This window comes from Lytechinus pictus, chromosome 1, assembly GCF_037042905.1.
Source record: "Lytechinus pictus isolate F3 Inbred chromosome 1, Lp3.0, whole genome shotgun sequence".
Classification (NCBI taxonomy): Eukaryota; Metazoa; Echinodermata; class Echinoidea; order Temnopleuroida; family Toxopneustidae; genus Lytechinus; species Lytechinus pictus.
In genome coordinates, this window is record NC_087245.1 from 23520612 (window position 1) to 23535841 (window position 15230).

A 15230-nucleotide genomic window follows, 5' to 3' on the forward strand; every position below is an offset into this window, starting at 1 on the left:
CGCTCAAGCATGAACGAAACTAAATTATTTTAATGGCATTTGAAGGATAAGACTTCAGAGCACCCATTGACACCAAAATATAGAGATCATGAATTGAAACAAAAAATGTATAGACTTTTCAAATCTGTCCCGTTTTTTTTTTATACGCACTGTAGTTTGGGTCGGCCCTGGTGGATTTTCTTTAAATGGAAAATAAAGCTTTATTAGAAATCAGCCCTCTGATAAACAACATAGATATAATTGGGTGTTTGAAAAGGCAATGCAATCAACATTCTTGGCAATCTCGCCTGAGCACAGCTAGACAGCCGCAAATCGTATGGGCATTGAATTTGTCAGTAGTATATAGGAGAATGGTATCGTGGAATCACAAATTTGATTAAGGTTCACTTTGATCAATGAAATTCCCTGGCAGTGCATGAACTCGACTCAACGACTTAAGTTCTGATCTGATGGTACCTTAAAGAAATGTTTTTTTTTTCCAGGACTTAAAGGGATCGTTTAACATTGTGAGAAGCTGATTTAAAAAATTCTCAAATTAAGATGAATTATGTTTATGAGTCTATGTACTTGTTCTAAGAAACCCTGGAAATCATCTTTAGTTTGAATGAAAAGTTGTTAGTAGGTAGGAAAATGTGATTATATTAGAACTCGTCTACTAGACGATCTCCCAAATTACTGAGACATCCCGATTTGAAAATAAAATTGTATGCCTCCCTCTGCGTTGAGATCGTAACGGACACGCAAGCGAGAACTGTCAATCAACCAACAGTGAATGGGGGCAAGGCCGCTCCGGTCGGCATGTAAACATTACATGCAGCGCATGTTCTCTGCTATGGGGCGCCAAGTGTCCGCCAGTGTATTCCGTCCAAATCACGGCATTCCGTACACAAAATGTGTTTTTATTCAGACGAAAATCATTTCGTCATGACGCTTTTTTATTTCGTACACAAAATTTATTTTTTGTCACACAAAATCAATTTCGTCTCGACGAAATGCACGAAATCAATTTCGTCTAGACGAAATGTAATTGCGTCCACAAAGTTTATTTGGCGTGCCATACGAAATGAATTTTTATCAAACGAAATGGCGCACCAAATGTCCGATGGTAAATTCCGTCCAATTCACGCAATTCCGTACACAAAATGTGTTTTTGTTCATATGAAAATCATTTCGTCATGACGCAGTTTTATTTCGTATACGAAATTATTTTTTGTCACACAAAATCAATTTTCGTCGAGACTAAATGTAATTGCGTCCACAAAATTAATTTCGTTGCGATGCGAAAATCTATTCCGTCGACGAAATCATTTTGTGTCAAAACCACAAAAAAATTTCGTTGACGAAATGATTTTGTGTCAAAACACAAAAAAATTTCGTCGACGAAATGATTTTGTGTCAAAAGACAAAAAAATTTCGTCGACGAAATGATTTTGTGTTTTGAGTCTTTTTGACATAAAATCATTTCGTCTCCTCTGTCTCGAAGGGGACATAAGAAGGTCGCTGATTGGCTGCACCTTGCTCAAGCTGTTTTCGCTCCGGGACGATCACACTTTTTCACAGCTCAGATTGGCATGTTGGTGAACTTATTAGCTTAGATTTCACGTTATTCATTCCTACATGAGCTGCATACAACTGCTCTAATCGGTAGGATGTGGACGGACATTGCATTCGTAAGTTCAGCTATGTTTTCGACTTCAAAATTACGTTGAAAAAAAAATGGGAATTCGTTAGTCGTTACCAAACTTGCATTTGCAAAAAGCTGTGTAACAATACTAGTCCCGTGTATTTAAGTTTATGTACTGTAGTCAGCAGACCATTGGGGGGGGGGTCTTTTCTGCACACCTAAAAAGTAAAATGGTTATGAATTATACAGGTTGAAGATATTTAGGCTTTGATCTTAATAAATAATGTAAAATTCATTCCGAGCAAAATGCTGAAAATTTCATTGAAATTGGATGACAACAAAAGTTATTGATGCCTGGCCGTACATGCCGTATGAAACTCTAACGTTAGGCTACTCCACTCAGTGACTCACGCGTATTGCGAGGGTTAGTATTAGTATACTAACCTCGCACCATTAACCACGTTTGGCAATGGATTTCTAACTAGTGGGTCACGCGTGCTGTGATCCCACTTCTGGTGTCCACAACACACAACTTCTATTGCTTGATTTTTCTGTGCGCGGCGGCATGTAATGAACCCTTGAGTGACTAGGCCTAAAAAACTCAGGCAATGGTTCGTATAGCCAGCCATTAAACACTCCACTATAGCCTATAGGTGAAGCGGAGGTAAGCAGTAGTGAAGTGTAGTGGAGCTTACACGAACCATCGCCTGCATGCTGTACTAGTATAGTTGTGGTAGCCTTGGCCCTGGCCCCACTCATTACTAGTTCGAGGTTAGTTGCTACATATAGACAGTTGCTACACTACAGTACATGTATTATTATAGACTATAGTACTAACCTCGTACACCGAACTGCATTTGGCCCTGGATTTCTGTGAAGTTGGCAAATATCGCTTCATTACAATACAGAATTAATATTTGCCGAAACTCCTCGCTACTCATCGGGGCGCTTTGCGGTGAGTAGCCATAATACAAAAAGTCAATAGTATATTTTTAATTAAATCAAAATCATATTAAAAAAAAAGCAAATTTGATTACTTTGGAGTTTGGACTAGAAAGTGACTTCGCGTGTCTCTTCTTTTTACGCAAAGAAAAGGAAGCCTGATGGTGGCGCTAATAAATTTCACAGCCTTGATTCAGGCTCGCTTCAAATGCAGCTCCTCGGTAATTATGCCCCCGCAGACAAAGTCCGGAGGGGGCATAAAGCGTTGCCCCTGTCCGTTGATTCGCCCGCCCCCCACTCGGTTTCCGCACAATAAATCGAAATATATTTCGATTTATATATATTGGTTAAAAAAAAATATGTTGTGTAGGTACATGACACCATAGTACAGGCTAACTTTGAATTCGGAGTCTGCAGGTCCAAGGTCACAGCTCATGAAATATCCGAGTTGGTTTCCGCATGATGACTTATGAAATATTCAACAGATTTATAAAATTAGGGTGTGTAGGTAGATGACACCATATACAGGCTAAGTTCGGAGTCGGCAGGTCAAAGGTCACGGCTCATTAAATATGCAATTTAGTTTCCGCATGATTACTTATGAAATATTCTACATATTTAACCGAATTTGAGTGTGTAGGTAGACGACACCAAAATACAGGTCAAGTTCGAATTCGTAGTCGGCAGGTCAAAGGTCACGGCTCATTAAATATGCAATTTAGTTTCCGCATGATTACTTATAAAATATTCTACATATTTAAACAAATTTGAGTGTGTAGGTAGATGATACCAATACAGGCTAAGTTCGAATTCGGAGTATGCAGGTCAAAGATCACAGCTCCTTAAAGATATCTTATGAAATATTCAACAGATTTTTTAAAAATTTGGGTGTGTAGGTAGATGATGATGATGATGATGCATAGCATTTTTACAGCGGCGTAACAGGGTTCGGTGGCCAGGGGGGGGGGGGGGCAAGAGCCAAAAATTTCCCGGTCATATCATGGTATGAATAGGCGTAATGGTGTAATAAGGCGACTATTTTGAGAAGGCCAGAATTTATCTTTAAAAAAAGTTGCGAGCGAGCGAAGCGAGCGAGCAATTTTTTTTTAACCTTTTTAATACAAAAATCCAATTTTGTGATATATTTTGACATGATATCCAGATAATAAATTTATTCAATTCTTCTCTCTTTAGATTCCTTTTTTGTCACGGTGGTCTGTACGCCACTGTGAAGAGGATTCTTTGCGGCAGTAGCGTGAAGAGTAAAAAACAAAACAAAAAAACAACGAGGAGCGCAGTATAGAACATGTGCCAAAAGGCTGCTTTATATATATAAGTCCTGAGCGAGCGAAGCGAGCGAGAAAAAAAATCAACTTTTCATGAGAATCTAACTTTGAGCTATTTTTTTAACATATTCAGTAATTAAAATCATATCCTACAATACTTTTCCAACAAAAAAGGAGGTAATTCCTCCTTTTTTTGTTCTTGGCTGTAGAACTTTTTGGGGCCATGGCCCAACCCTTCCATACGCAGTGCTGTGCGTTTGGGGTCCAGGGCAGAGCCCCAGGAACTTCTTGATATCAAAGCCATTTAAACCTTGCAGAAATCCCCAATTTTAATCAAATCGCAGGCATAATATAGCTTTTACACAACACATTTATTCAACCCAGTTGCGTAATGAACCAAATATTTTGAGGGGGCAAAACATAGAAATGTGGGAAAAATTTGTAAAAAGTCGCCAGTGTGCAAAGCGAGCTGGAAAAAATTGCCTATTGAAATTACAATCTAATTATGTGATAGATTTTTCCATTATATTCAGCAAATAACACATTTCATTGTTTCCATTCATTTCATTATACGTCATGCACGTTGTCTCCTATAAAATTTCTTTTATATCCTCTTGGGTGTGGAACCACGACCCCCCCCCCCCCCCCCGCCTGTATGGCAGTGATTGAACGTGATTGAACGGGGGCGTTATAGAGCCATTTGAAGATTATAAATGAAGAGCCCCTACTTTGTGGGGTCTGGGGCAAAGCCCCGGTAGCTTATTTGCATAAAATTTAGAAAACTTATAACACAATGTTGTATGCAGTCCATCTTTCTTCCCGCTCTTTAATTTCAATCATCAGCAGCCCGGTCGTGTTATATTTTTTCTTGTTCCTTTTCTTTGTTTTCTAATTTAGCTCTTGACTAATTACATTCTACCTTCGTTTCCCGCTATTGTTTGCCATTTTGTCATCTTTTAATTTATTTCCCACCGTGCTATTGCATTACATAGGCCCTTTTCTCAATGATTTGTTCTTTTTCAAATGTAAATTCTATCGTACATTTTCCCGCTTTCCTCCCTTTTCTACTAAAAACAGTTTTTTCTTCATTGTCTTTTTCCTTTTCTCTTTCCATTTCCCTTTCCTCCTTTCCTTTTCCCCTTTCCTTCCCCTTTCCCTTTCTTTCTCCCTCCTTTTTTTCTTTTTCCCGTTTTTTTTATTTTCCCGGTGAAATCCGCCAGGGGGGGGGGCAACTTGCCCCCCCCTGCCCCCCCCCCGCCTGTTACGCCACTGCATTTCTATAGCACCATATATCTGTCAAAGACATTCAAAGGCATATTGGAGGAGCCAGCCAATCTGGGTCGCCTACAAGGGCGCGCACACAGAACTGTGACCCGCAGGTCTCTCCTCCCGATAACTGGTTGGGGGAATGCAGGTGGACCACTACACAGGGTCATTTAATATGCGAGTTGGTATCCTCATAATAACTTATAAAATTTCAACAGATTTTTTAAAAATTTGGTGTTTAGATAGATGACACCATAATACATGCAAATGAGCCTCGAAATTCGAAAATTATAATATTAAAGCAATATTGACTGGCCTCGGGGCGATACGACATATATCGCCCAAACTAGATTTATATCGCCCGAGTCGTAGACGAGGGTGATATCAATTTAGTGATGGCGATATATGTCCTTTCGCCCCCAGGCCAGTCAATATTGCTATTATTAACCAAATCAGAAATCTAGAGCAAAAATCGTTAAAATTTAGATGTTTTAAATTTTTAGAATGAGAATCTACTTTCTCATGTTGAGCAGACTGGGCCTCTGAACTTTACCATTGTGACGTAGGTGAAATGACGCGTCCCTGCATGGCCAGGCCGCAGTATCCAGCGTTGTCTCAACTTGATTACCATTATGACGTATAGCACTGCGCGGTTCAAGGACGCGTACAACTTAACAACGCGTAGAATACCCGGATGTTAGCGCTGCCTTTTATTGCCCGCTACATTTCCACGCATTTTCTCATTGACTTTTCTGAGCGGGCAATAAATTGGGCCCGTGGATAAACAATTGGAATTTTATTGACCGGCCATTTGATCCCAGTCTTAAGCAGGCAACAATGTTTCAAAGTTGCCCTGCTCAGATGTCTGATACGGTTAATAATACATAATAATTCATGGAAAATGAATTATATTGCACACAAGTGGGATAAATCATTCAATAGTAATTGTAATGCACAGAATTATAACAAGTGTTGGTAAAACATCACAAAACCATTCATTTTAAAGTAGTAAAATAATTGAATTGACAAAGATTCTACCACTTCAGGCCATCCATAATTTGACTCATACTCGTTGCTTTCAGACCCTTATCAAGATTTTGATAAATTCTCTCTCTAATATATGCATAGAGTTTATAAAATCGTGTGTTTCGGTATCTAAAGAGTTTATTCATGATGATAATATTTTGATGGTGTTTGGAATCCTAAAAACCTGTATAATTATCATCATTTTAGGAAGAAAGCCTGTATGGTTTACTTAAACTATTCAAATTTGATATCTGGGGATACCCATCTCAATGTCCACATACATGTGATTATTTTTTGTCATGAAATGAATTACTGATAATTTCATTTCCTCAGCAATTTAATGCCCATGTCTGCATGTTTGAGTATGTTTTATGCATATTTCGCCACTGCTATTATTTTGATAGGATGTATTTCCAAATTCATCACAATAATTGTAAGTTTTATCATAATTTTACTTTTTGAAAATTATGCTATTTTTGTTCCACCAATAGTATCAATATGACGATATCAATGGATTCTAGTTAATCCTTTTGGGTAAGATTGGAACTAACTCTGTGTTTAATAGATAAAGATATATGACTAACTTGTCCAGGTAATGAGAAATGGGCCCCTGCTGAGTAGGCCTAGAGTTTTTATGCCCCCGCAGACGAAGCCCGGAAGGGGCATTAACCCTAAAATGGCCGGGGGGGGGTTGAATCAACCCCCCCCCCCCTCAACATTTTCTGCGATCATTCCGCCGCGCGAAATTTTTTGACCGCGCCACTCACATAGTTTATACTTTTAAGTCTCGCGCATCTTTTGAGACCAAATTTAAGACCCCCGGGTACGCGGTTCCGAAATTACGCAACATTTTGTAAGTGCATGTCAGACCAAAAATTGTTCCAAAACGTGATTTAGTGTACAAAGTCAATGCAAATTGAGTTTTCTCATCTTATTCATAAAGATATGATTATTTTTACTTTATACAGCTGAAAGCAATTGATTTTAGCATAATTATGCTTCAAAAAAGTTGTGCAATAAATCTGGTGAAAAAAACAAAGAAAAACAAAAGGTTGAAAAACAAAGAAATACATAAGAAATTCATAAAACAATAAAATACATAGGAAATTGATTTCCAAACCGAAGTTTTTTTCAATTGCCATTGTTAAGAATGCTACAAAGAATATTTTTTACCAAAAATTAGCATTCTAGGAGCTTTATTTAGTGAATTAGAGCAAAAAGTATGATTTATGCATAAATTAGCATAATTAATTCATATAAAATGAAATCTCATTATTTTGGAAAATTTTACCATACAGCCTTGTAGATTACATCGCACACTACCAGCGTGCAAATTTTTGCGGCGCTCGCGCGATCGGCGGCTGAGAACTCAGGGGGGGGGTTGAATCAACCCCCCCCCCCCCCCGGCCACAGAACAGCCAAAAAAGCCCGGCCTAGTTAGGGTTAAGCGTTGCCCCTGTCCGTCCCCCCACTTGGTTTCTGCGCAATAACTCGAAAAATATTTAATGGATTTAAAAAAAATTTGGTGTGTAGGTAGATGACCACAAAATACAGGCTAAGTTCGAATTCGGTGTACGCAGGTCAAAGGTCACATCTCATTATATATGCAAGTCGGTTCAAAGGTCTAAATTTGTTAATTAATTATATATATGCATATTGGTTTCTGCATGATATTAAGTTCAAACATATTGAATGGATTTCTGATCGCGTTAAAGGGGAATCCAGCCTTGGCCATTAAATGTTGTGTTGGGAAGGAGAAAAATAAATTAAACAGAATGGTGAAAGTTTGAAAGAAATCGGACAAGCAATAAGAAAGTTATAGCTGCTTTAAAATTGAGATCACTAATACTATGTAGATTTCAAATTGGCAACTGGATAAGTAAATTATGACAAGGGCAAGGACAACTTTCCCATAGGCCATGTACTTTATTATCAGGGATTAGTGGTTTTCTCCTAAGTACCCATTCCCCTGGGGCATTAATCTAAATATAACCCAGGTAGTATATTGTTTTATGTCCTCATGAAAGAAAAATATTAATTTGAAATAAAACTTTTGGGAAAAAAAAATCACATTTTCGACATAATATGAATTGGAGTACATGGAAGAGTAGTCCTTGCCTTACATCCCATATGCAGCCAATTTGAAGTCTCCATGGGTACAGTGATTACCAATATTTACAACTTTTAAAAATTCATAACTTTCTTGTTGTTTGTCCAATATTGTTCAAACTTTCACCTATCAACTTGTCTGATTTTTCTTTTCCTTATAAAAACAATTTTTTATTTGGGTTGGATTCCCCTTTAAGCGGGGGCATCCGTGTCCTTTGGACACGTCAAATTTTCTTAATCATGTGTAATTGATTTTATGACATGTGTTTACATTTGCTGCAGATTCCCATTCAGCCGTTGGACTGAACCTGTACTGTCTGTAACACAGTATGGATGGTCAATATGAAGCGAGCTTCATTGAATTCCTCCAAGAGCTCTGTACTCCGTTCTGATCATTTTGAAGATGGTTGCTTTGACAGGACTGGGCAAGTGACTCGTCTTAGACAGGATGCTGTCCCAACCATGTTTGATTTCCTGCCTCGTCTTCAGAAGGTACAGTAGATCTATATCATACATGTGTTCTAAAGAAATATTTTCTCTGTATTATCTACCTTTGGTTTGATAGAACATTGCTTTAAATATTCCATTTTCAGTAGCCAAATAGAGATGAAAATTATCCTATTTGGGAGGGTAACCATGGACCTGGGCCTATACTGTGTATTTACAGTAAACTCTTACTAAATGAACAAATATATTAAAAATTTGGTTTACCCTACATAATAATCCTGGGCTACTTTGAGATTGCATAGCCCGGGGGGGGGGCCTTTTTGGTCCCCCTCTTCAGATCTCCATGCACTGTCGATCGCAACGAAAACCGATGCACACGTCACCATCAATGTAATCTGCAAGCATGGAGCTCGACATTTTTCACGATAAATCCGTCGCGCGAATTTTTTTGACCGCGTCACTCGTTGACTTTTTACTTTCAAGTCTTGCGCAACTTTTGAGACCAAAATTGTGACCCCCAGGTACAGGGTTCCGAAATTACGCAAAATTTCGTAACTGCATGCAGAACCAAAATTGCTCAAAAACGTGTATTTGTGTACAAATCCAATGCAAGTAGTGTTTTTAGCCAAAATTTATAAAATGTATAATATTTTTCCTTTAACTGCTCAAAATCAATTAATTTTATCTTGTTTATGATAAAAAAAAACGTCTCCGACAATTTCCATTGAAAAAACCATAAAAAACAAAAAGTCGAAAAACACAGAAATACATAAGAAATTTAGAAAACAATAAAATACATAAAAAATGAATGTGATGTTGACAACTTTTTTAAAGATTAATTTAATCAGATGCCTATAAAGAGTAAGTGAAACAAAAATGAGCATTTTAGGGGCATTATTTTGTTAATTAGAGCAAACTTATGATTTTACGCATTAATTAACATAGCAATGAGCAATGAGATTTTTCGCAGATTTTGATATTATGGTATTGTAGATAATGCCATGGGTAACGCGCGTGCCAATTTTCGTCGCGATTGCGAGATCAACGGCCGAGATCATAAGGGGGGCTGAATCAGCCCCCCCCCCCCCCGTCTTCTTAGGCATCGAAATAGCCCAGTCTATTTAGGGTTAAAGATAAATCCCTAAATAATTCCCCAAATTCTATGATTTCTAAACAAATGTGCTCCTGAAGAAATGGTAAATCTAATTTCTACTTTTATGTATTTTATTGCATGGTTCTATAATTCCATACGTATTTCTTTGTTTTGGGGCCTTATGTATTTTATAGTTTTTTTTCAATGGGATCACTTCGTGGCACTATTCCAATTATAAAAAGCAAGATTTGATTATTTTCAACCAATTAGTGCAAGAATAATGATGCATTTGTCAATTATGACTGAAAATAGAATTTCCATTGGATTAAATATGTATACAAAATAATATTTTTGAGCAATTTTCGGTCCAACATGAACTCATAAAATGTTGCGTAACTGCGTATCTGGGCGTCTCGAATTTTGTCTAAAAGCTCTGCGAGAATTGAACGAAAAAAAAAATGGTGGTACCTCGTTTCTCATTGTGGACTTATCGTGAAAAATGTGGATGGGGGGGCTTATTAAGCCCCCCCCCCCCCCCGGGGCTAGATAGGGTTAATATATCATCATGAATATTTAAAAAAACATTTATTTTGTTGCAAGTCACTGGAAAAGGTTTGATTTCTAAATAAATATTATTCTTCATGCATTATCGAATATTTAATTGAAAAATTTAAAGTTATCTTTTCATTCTTGTATCTGTTTTTGTTCAATATTTTTTTTTTAAATTCATTCGTCTCGTACAGAATTCACCAAACCAAGGAATTCCCCGAAAGAAAGATGTTTTGATTCAGCAAACAACCTCCCAGATACTGCAAAGACACCTGTACCAAAGTCTTCAGCACCTTTATTTCTCAAGGACCACTCCTACTCAATATCAGAAAGTCCAAGAGGGGTAAAGTGGAAGTTAACAGCAATAATGGACTGTATTAAGAACTTGGAGAAGAGGCTGAAAACCACACACGAGAAGTCCCGCCGTGTACATTACTTGCTCTTAAGTTTGGACAAACATAACTTGCAAAACTTTACAACAAATAATTACCCCAATGTGCATTCTGATTATTTAAAATAGCTCAATGAAAATGTTTATCAGTGGGCATGTAACAAAAGTGAATTCATTAAATTTGAACGTGTTGCAAAAATGATGTCTTACAGTATATTCATTCTGACTTAGAATGTCAGAAGAAAAAAAGTTTGTGAAAAGTAGGAATGACGGCAAGATGACAGAAGAATAGAACAGGATAGAGCAAGGGGGACAGATAAAGGACAAGTCCACCCCAAAAATTGTTGATATGAATAAAAAGAGAAAAATCCAACAAGCATATAACACTGAAAATTTGATAAAAAATCGGATGTAAAATAAGAAAGTTATGACATTTAAAAATTTTGCTAAATTTTACAAAAGAGTTATATGCACATTCTGTACACAGTCGGTATGCAAATGAGGAGACTGATGACGTCATCCACTCACTATTTCATTTGATATATAGAATAAGGTATATTCTAATTTTCTCCTTGTCATGTTAAACAAAATTTTATTCCTCCCTGATCATGTGGAATTAGCATTATTCAATACTTTTTTGGTTCAGTAAAGTTTGTCCTTATGGTAAAATCTGTAAAAAATGAAATATTGTATAATTCAAACAATAAAAAACAAAATAAACAGTGAGTGAGGGACATTATCGACTGTCTCATTTGCATGTCACTGAGTTGTGAATATTTTTGTTTTGTGAAAAATAAGTGAAAATTTAAAATGCCATAACTTTCTTAGTTTACATCCGATTTTGATGAAATTTGCAGCGTTATGCTAGTTCGATTTTTCTCAATTTAACTGAACCAACAATTTTCTTGGGTAGACTTGACCTTTACTAATGAGCTGTTGGATAGAGACAAAAATATGAATTGAGATTGAGGGTGATAGAGAAAGAGAGACAGGTGTGGGGGAGCCTTTGATGAATGCCTGAGAAGGCGAACATTACCATAATTTTTTTTTGAGGATTTGGACAGTAATGAATAGTACATGTTTTTTCTGTTGGTATTTCTCAAAATATGTGTATGTTGTATGTAATGAAATGGGTATAATCCTTTTGTAAGATACACTCATTCAGAAAATATTAACTAAACAAAAAAAAAAGCCAAATTATATTTTACTTATTTTCAACTGTTCAGACACTCTCATATCAAAAGTACCCCCCCCCCCCCCTCATTTCAAGGTATTGGAGAGAGAGAGAGGTTGGATGAGAAATGGATTGGCTGTCTGCAGAAAAAATGCAGGGGGAGCAAAACATTTTTAGGATATGTTCAAGGGAGCGAAGCGACCGAGCAGAAAAATTATTCTGGGGATATATGTGAGAGAGCAAAGTGACGAGAAGAACAAATGCAGGGGCCAAAATATTTCGAGAATATGTGAGAGGGAGCAAAGTGACCAAGCAGAGGTAAAAGGAAAGAGGGACAAAAATTGTGGTATGTGTGAGGGAGCAAAGCATCCGATAAAAAAAACCAGAAAGCAGGTCAATCAAAATATTTTTCGAATTTGTGCTGGTGCGCGACACGTTCACTCCCGAGCGATAGGGACTTGTTTAAAAATGGCATAGGAAATATCTGTTTTCTATAATCATGGTATACTGATAATATGGTAGAATTTAGGTGTTGTAAGAGTTAAATTCTGAATGAACTGTATTGGCTGGTTAGACATGCGCAGAGGATTATTTGTCTTTATCCATTTTTATTTTCACATTTTTCTTTTGTTTGATTTTATTTTCCAGGGGGTAAGCCCCCTCCCCCCCTCCCCCCGTTCCTGTGGATACCAATGGGGCGGGGGCTTGGAATAGTGCAAGTTAGAGAGGGTGAATCTGAACTTTATAGATATCAAAAGAGAAAGAAAGAATTGTAAAATGAAAATGAATAAAAACAAAGATAGAGAGGGGGAGAGTGAGAAAGCAGGTGAACTTTCGAGGGGCATTAAAAAGTCTCAGATTAAAAACAACATTTTTGTTTTTGTAATTGTTTATTTTATTTACCCAGGGTCAGTCAAAATATTTTGGAATATGTGCGAGGGAGCGACACATTCACTCCCGAGCGGTAGGGACTTGTTTTAGGAAACATGCGTTTTCTAAGAATGGTAAACGCATATTTTAAGGTAAATTGCCAATTCGTCTACTGCCATACAGTCCACTCACCACATGGTCTACCTTCATTTTGTCTATAAATGCCATTTCGTCCAATAGCAATTTCGTTTACCACCCATTTAGTCTAATTCTATTAAGGCTAATGCCATCTCCATTAATCAGTTCGTCCAATGTTCATTTAGTCCAAGCCATGTTGGCTAATATCAGTTGGTCCAATATCCAAATTATCTACCGGATAATTGTCATTTCGTCTATCATTTCGTCCACCACCCATTAGGTCCAATAATCAGTTTGTCTAACAACCAAATCGCCCAGTTCGTCCAATTCTCAAATCGTCCAATAGTCATTTATTCTAACAGCCAATTGGTCCAATAGCCATGTTGTCTAATATAAATATAATGCATCATCCGGGGGGGGGACGAAATTACTTCTTAAATATACCTTGAAATTCCTGAAGATAAAAAAATATATAACTAGGCCTGCTATCAGGAATGGAATGATGCGGTACAGCATGCAGCCTCCTACCCATCCCCCCTGCTCTCTCTACCACATCACGCACACAAAAGGGGGAATTGGAGTGGTTAAAAATTATAAAATTGAAATAGGGTCCTTTGATTTGGAATTTACCCTCATTTCTTTTTTTTAACAAATGCACACCTAAAAATGATAATCATCACTCATCATATAACAATGATAATAATTGTAATAATAGTAATTAATGATAGTACTAATAAACAAGAAATGTACTATAATAATAACGATAACAGCCTTGGACGGTACAAAAAAATAAAAAAGAGAGAAAAGTGGGAAAGGATGGGGAGAACATTACATAAAAACATAAAATGTATTACAATGGAGCTTAAAAAAACACTAATAAAAGATTAATCAAACGACAGGTGTAAATTAATAACAAATCACAAAGCAACAGGAGTCGAGGTAGCAATACACAGGCACCAAACTAGAAGGACTGCTAGTAGTAGACTATTCCTATTTGATTGTAGACGAAACAAATATTGACCGGGATGGCAATTGGACCCATTGATGATTAGACCAAATGATTGTTAGATGAAATGGGTTTAGACTAAGTGACAGTGGATCAACTGCAGTTGGACAAAATAGAACATAGACAAAATGTAAGTAGACTAAGTGGTCAGTGGCCATTTGCCCTTAGACCAATTGGCTATTGGACTAAATGGTAATAGACATAATGAAAATGGACAAAGTGGCTATTGGACAAATTGGCCAAAAATGCAATTAGACCAAATGAAAGTAGACAAATTGGTTATTAGACGAACTAGCTATTGGACAAAATGGTAATTGGAAGATGTGGAAAAGGAACAACTTATGGTAGATGAAATGACATACCATTTGGTGAGTGGACAAAATGGCAGTAGACGAAATGGCAATAAACCTATTATAGGCCTACGGTAGAATTTAGGTGTTTTACGAGTCAAATTCTGAATGAACTGTATTGGCTGGTAAGACATGCGGCAAGGATCTGTGTCTCTTATCCATTTTTATTTTTCACATTTCTTTTGTTTGATTTCAGTTTTCAGGGGAAGCCCACCCCCCCCCTCCTGTGGAAGCCAGTGGGGCTGGGGCTTAGAATAGTGCACGATAGAAAGGGAAAAACCGAAACTTTAGATATCAAAAGAGAAACAAAGAATTGTAAAAATGAAAACAAAGATAAAGAGAGAGCGGGTGAGCTTTCGAGGGGCATAAGAAAGTCTGAGATTAGAAACATCATTTTTATTTATTTCTTTATTCATTTATTCTGTTTTATTTACCCAGGGTAGCCTCTTCAGTACAAAACTGCTTTACAAGAGAGCACTGCACATCTAAATGTATTTATCAGCATTAATAGTTCATACATAATTTTTTAAATGAGCGCGAAGCTCAGGATAATGTTTGATATTCCAACCAGAAAAATTTGCATTTTAAGCATATAATCCCCTGCCCCATTGGCATCCACAGGAGGGTGGGCCTTTCTGCCTGGAAACTGAAATCAAAAGAAAAGTGTGGAAAATGGATGAAAGACAAAGATCCTCTGCGCATGTCTTACCAGCAAATGCAGCTCATTCAGAATCTAACTCTTAGAGCACCTAAATTCTACCGTAGGCCTACAATATGTGTTTACCATGCTTAGAAAACGCATATTTCTTAAGCTATTTTTAAACAAGTCCCTACTGCTCAAGAGTGAACAAGTCGCTTCCTCACACATATTCGAAAATATTTTAACCTGCTTTTTTTTATCGGTTGCTTTGTTCCCTCACATACCCCAACAATTTTATGTCCTCTACATTTCTTCTGCT

At 37.1% G+C, this 15230-nt stretch overlaps 1 long non-coding RNA gene across 1 annotated transcript; it reads left to right on the plus strand.

Moving 5' to 3' along the window:
* Positions 1-1344: 1344 nt before the first annotated feature.
* LOC129284183 (uncharacterized) lies at positions 1345-11559 on the plus strand. Its single transcript, XR_010294791.1, has 3 exons — positions 1345-1670; positions 8536-8745; positions 10537-11559. It is a non-coding gene; the product is annotated as an uncharacterized LOC129284183 (long non-coding RNA).
* The last annotated feature ends 3671 nt before the right edge of the window (positions 11560-15230 follow it).